Here is a 5,565-nt window from a genome sequence, read left to right on the forward strand (position 1 = left end):
GGGGGGGGTCCGGATGTCCTGACCCCTCTTTTGAATGCGGCATGTGTAAAATTTAGGGCGTGAAACGAGGAAGAGGGGGTTCCTAAACAAATGGTACGCTGGCCAACACCTGACCACCCCCCCCCCCCCCCCCCCTCTGGAAATTCCTGCATCCGCCCCTGGTAACAAGACACTAGCGCAGAACCGATCCTTCGAAGCGCGTGCCACGTTTTCTAACATCTGGGTAAAACATCAAATTTTAGCGCGCCACCGTGCTTTCGGTATAGCATAAGCTGCATCCGGAAACATGCAGCAAATATAATGTGCTTATAAGGTTGAGATTTTCGATTTATTGTTAGCATTCAGTCACAGACTATAAACAACTAAAAAATGAAATCTATGCAGCGGAAAAAAAAAATCGAGCAATTTAGCCCGCCGGCGTTTGCTCTGCCCGCATTGTGAAAATAGTCACTGTGGCACCGCGCAACGCGAATGTGCCGCCAGGCAAAGCTTGTTGGTTATTTGCTGAATATCCGCTCCATGGTGTCCAGCCTTTTAAACATCGAGAATGAGTTGAAATTGGGGTGTTCTCAGTAGCGCATTAGGACATTTCTTACCCATTAACAAAAAATATTTATTTAATTGCCTCTAATGATACACAGTAGAATTAGAATTCGATTCATCTTTGTGTTTACTTATAGAGTGGTTTACTCTTCAAATTTAATTTAACACATATACCGAAGAGTACGCACCTGCTTACGTAGACAACTGGACAGTGACCGATACGGCATCTTTTTTTCAGTGAAATTCGTAAGTTGTGCGGTAAAATATTTAGCGACGTCCGTAAAACACAATGTTTGGCAAAAAGGCAGAGAAAGGCTTCCACATAGCCTGCACAACTGTGTACACGTACCAGAACAAACCTCTCTCTGGTGAAGAATATCCGCTTGAGAAGCTTACAAGGCTAATCCAGCAATTGGGAGATGGAGTTTACAATGATAAAAACCAAAAACAAAATACTAAAAGCAAGCATTTGTCAAACACGTTCGACTGGCTTTAAAGTAAACTACACCTCTATACGCGGAATATGGCGCAATCAAAAAATGCTGACATAATCGTTTATCCTGTTTGATTTATGAACCTTACAATAAAAAGAATGGGACAGGGTCAATATATAACGGGGGAAATGTGAAGGGCACTCATCAAAATGTCTCCAAGCGTACTGGAGTCTGGGTATTACCTGGGTATGATCCCTGCAGGCTACTTTGAAAGGATAGCTAAAAATAGTCACCACTATTTGCACTGATAAATAAAACCAGCGAGTTGTAATTTTACCTCAAGTTTTGCTTTGTTTTTAGAAATGGAGAGCTAATCATGGTACGCAATGTAGAATACATAGAATGTTTCATAACGCTAAGAAATCCAGTGCTTCTCAATCAAAACCGGTTTTCATGGAAGTCAATCGCATTCCTCGGTTATTTAATAATAATTAGCGTAACATAAATCATTGTTTTTTGCTCCTTAAGACTCACACAAACGGAACGACCTCCTTGAATAATATCATAAACCACATGAGCGAATACCTACCCACTTTACAAAAGCAGAATGGTTTCACGTGCAACTGTTGTCAGCACGAAATGCTTTACCGTGCAAAACCGGAGTTCCAACCACAATAACCCTTATATAATGCACGTCAAAGTATTGAAATTAGCTCATGCAGTTCTACCATAAAACATTATCAGGAGTAAGCTGAAATAATTAAGTTAGAGCTAGCTGGGGCTCCTTAGGATCACAAACTACATTCCTTCTGGGAGCCCGGAAACATTTGGCAGTCTCGTTCCGCCCGATGCATGTATTAAGGCAACGACACCTTATCGACCTTGCCCATGCGAATTCTTGTTGACGTAAGCCACGAGCCGATCTTGTAAATTTATTCAAGTACGAACGCCAGGAACATGCATGAGCCGTCACGCGTGAAATGCCCATGCAGTTATGCGTGCATCATATGAGCAGGAGTGAAAGACCGCGCTATGAAATGACGCGGCAACAAGAAAAAAATGTTTACGCGGCAACTCTGGAGCAAACAACTGTCTACAATATATTATTAAGACTTTTTATGGAAGATTTTTTAACACCGGACAAAATCAGGCTGTTTACACCTTCCGCTTTACCGGAGGTCTAAATTAGAAAATAATATCCGGTTTTACTTCTTTTTGATATGACTTGTTCTCCATTGTTCCCACGTTTCCAAAGAGGAGAGGTCGGTGGAAAAGTGTTGTATTTGTTCTTTACCAAATAGAGAGGAAGCTCAGTCGCTTAGGTAAACATAGGTTTCCCGTTCGAGGAAGTATGTGCATTTTGTTTTAAAGTAACATTTGAAACAAAATTATATCAAATCACTATCGGTGTACTTTTTTTAACTATGAGAAATTGACTTTTAAGAAACGTCTGTATTTGGTGCATAAAAATGTAATGTAAAATTACACCTAGGTTTTTGTGTATAAATACCGGGTAACAAATAATTTACTGGCGTTAAAGAGCGGTGCAACGATATTCGTTTGGAATGTTTTGCACTTTTCACGAGCTCACTGGCACTAGTGGAACCCAAGTATACTCGCACACAACACCATTGACCAAGAACCTCTTTTGTTGCTACAATTTCAAGGAAAAAAGTGAGCATTTTCTTTCAATCTCTCCTTTGCGAAACTTGATGACGTAGCTGAAGGGCCAAAGTCTCTCCCCCTCCTCCCCCCCCCCCCCCCTTTTCCAGTGACGATATTTGAATACGGCTCATAGATTGGACCCGAGCATTCCGTAAGCATTTAATTTGGGCTCGTGATAATCGATAGCTCGACAAACATTCGGGAAGTGGCCCGTGTCGAATCGCTGCAATGGCGACAAAGGCCGTACCATAACAATGTCGGGAACTCGGCACGTGTCCTGTGCTTTGCCGACCCCAGCGCGTGGATTTGATCAACATTTGCGGCATACAATCGGCTGGAGCCCACGTGACCGCTTGTTGCGGTTGCAAGTTGAGGGGGCAAAAGCCGCTTTTTATATTTTTTTCTGTGACTTTTTTACGTGAGAAGAAAGACGAACGCGTATTTCATAGGTTATTAACGTCAGGGATTCTTTCCACGCGGTGTTTGCGCAAATTACAAAAATCGCTGCATCACTCCATTAAGATGTAGTCAAAACCCAATAGTTGCAGTTTAGGAGCAAGAGGAACAATCAATTTTCACGACGTATAATCTTCAGTCATGCTTTTCTGTATCGCTTGCTTTTTCTTTGTGCTAAACAACTTCAAGCGTCGCGTACATCAGAGAGGGAATTATTTTGTGGGCGCTCGTACTGCGCAGTACAAGCTTAAAATAGCGTCTGGTGTCTTTGCTCACGCAAAGACACCAGACGCTATTTTTAACAGATAATTTTCAGTTTTATTTATCTAGCGTCCTCACAAGAAGTTAGAGAGCTGTGATTTGGCATATGGTTTAAAAACCTCACTCATCAACAACCCCCACCCCCCCCCCCAAAAAAAATAAATAAATAAATAAAAAAATAAAAACTAATCCAGTCAGTGCAAGATACTGAGGCAGTGGTAGTGAAACAGAAAAACCATAAAACGTTAGAATGTACACCTGTAATCTTTAGTTTTAGGTAACTTCTTCAGCTGGTCTCATCATACGCATAAATCGCAGCAAGTGGCTAGAATGAGAGCCGACATTTTTTACACTAGTGTTGGCAGCTGACGTCATCAGAAAAACTTGTTCTTTATATACCAGTATGTTTGCCCACAAATATTCGTGTGGACTGCGCAATTGCGCAAGCCCGTTTTGTAAAAGAACGATGCATTTGTTGATGCTCTTTTCAACAGAGAGCGCCATTACGTAACAGCACGGTGGTGGACCACCATTGCGTGACGTCATATGCCTAAGCTGGTACATACTGCAGCCTCATGATATCAATTTACAGATTATTAAAAAAATAAACTGAGCAAAATATCTTCTGCTACTGAGGTTTTCTTATATATTCAACTATACAAACGGCTTTTTTATTTTCATTTGAGGCCCTTAAAGGTTCCTGAAGAAATCAGAAATCCGCAGTCTAATATAGAGGGCATCAGACTATTTCAAAGTGCGACCGCATCATTAAACAAAAATTCAAGATCACCCAGTGGTCCTAACCAGCTTGTCATGCACTGCGTACAGCCAAACAAAACGATTACAAAATTGGTTCCGCTAATTAAAACTGAGATAGCGGGAAAACAACCGAAAATGATCGCGATTATAAAACGGTGAAAACCTCTGATGACTCTTCTACCCCTATATACTGATTCAGTTAAAGACCAGTTGCCAATATTGTTACCCGATACATTAATATTTATGATAATAAACTTTATTTTCCATTCGAAAAACATAAATGGCGGAAACAAGGAAGAAAATGCTGTGAAACAGCTTGACGGAGCACCTTCGTCTATTTAGTTTTATATGCATAAAAATACAACATAGCAACATCATGAAAGATAGGAACCTAACATCTATAAAACAAAATACATCTTAGCGTCTAAAACAGAAAATATATCGACTTATTTTAATTCCAGATAATATTTACCTCTAATTGACATTATATGTATAATACAGTTTATTAGCATGTTAAGTTAGTGGGAGTGTGTACTTTAGTGATTGCATGGAATAATTAGGGTAATATTTAAAAAAAAAATGGCACGGTCAATGCACTGCGGAAAGAGTTGGACGGGTTACTATATAATTTTTTAGCTTATGCATGTTTCCTAAGGTATTCTCATTTATTTTATTTTCTAAACAAGATAAACAAAACAAAACACATAAATTTTGTAGAACAGTTCTCGGTTTTTGGTTCCACGAGGATTTTAGAGAGCACGTAAAACTGTAGTTGATAGAATGTGCCAGAATGAAACGCATAATAAATAAATACTGAAGTGCAATAGACCAATATTAATCTTCTCTAACCCATCACGAGATTTACCTCACGAGAAAAACATGTATATAACGCATGCTTGAATTACATGCCGGAAATATAATCCTTTAAGGCTAGCCTATAGGCTAGCCTTAAAGGACCGAACGATAATTCGATACGATAATTCAGTGAAGCTACAACAGCTGACTGGCCCCTGGAATTTTCATTACACAGCAAAGCAAGACCGAAAAGACGTTTCTTCCATTTCCTGTAAAAAATATTTTGTCTTTTTGAGACGACATACAAAGAAATAAATTTAAACATTCTTAATTCACATGTAAAATCCACTGTCTAGATAACAAGAGTGCCGAAACACTTCATTTTTTGTATCACTTTCTCTACCGATTCGTCCTTTCTCGTCAAATCTGCTTTCCCTTTTTAAGATTGTTTTTTAAACTTTCATTAGCAGCGTAGCCAAGGCACCCAAAAAGAGTGTCGACCTGACTGCTGCATAAACAACGATCCTTCCCTGTCTCTATTTTATCGAATGACAGCTTCCATATTGTTCAAGCTGCTCAATAAAAAAAGCAGAAGCCCCAATGAAAGTGCGCATAGTGGCCTTGACAGGTTCAAGTTCACTAAGGTAGAAGC

Source organism: Ixodes scapularis, unplaced genomic scaffold (genome assembly GCF_016920785.2).
Source record: "Ixodes scapularis isolate PalLabHiFi unplaced genomic scaffold, ASM1692078v2 PGA_scaffold0__279_contigs__length_252992795, whole genome shotgun sequence".
NCBI classification, from domain to species: domain Eukaryota; kingdom Metazoa; phylum Arthropoda; class Arachnida; order Ixodida; family Ixodidae; genus Ixodes; species Ixodes scapularis.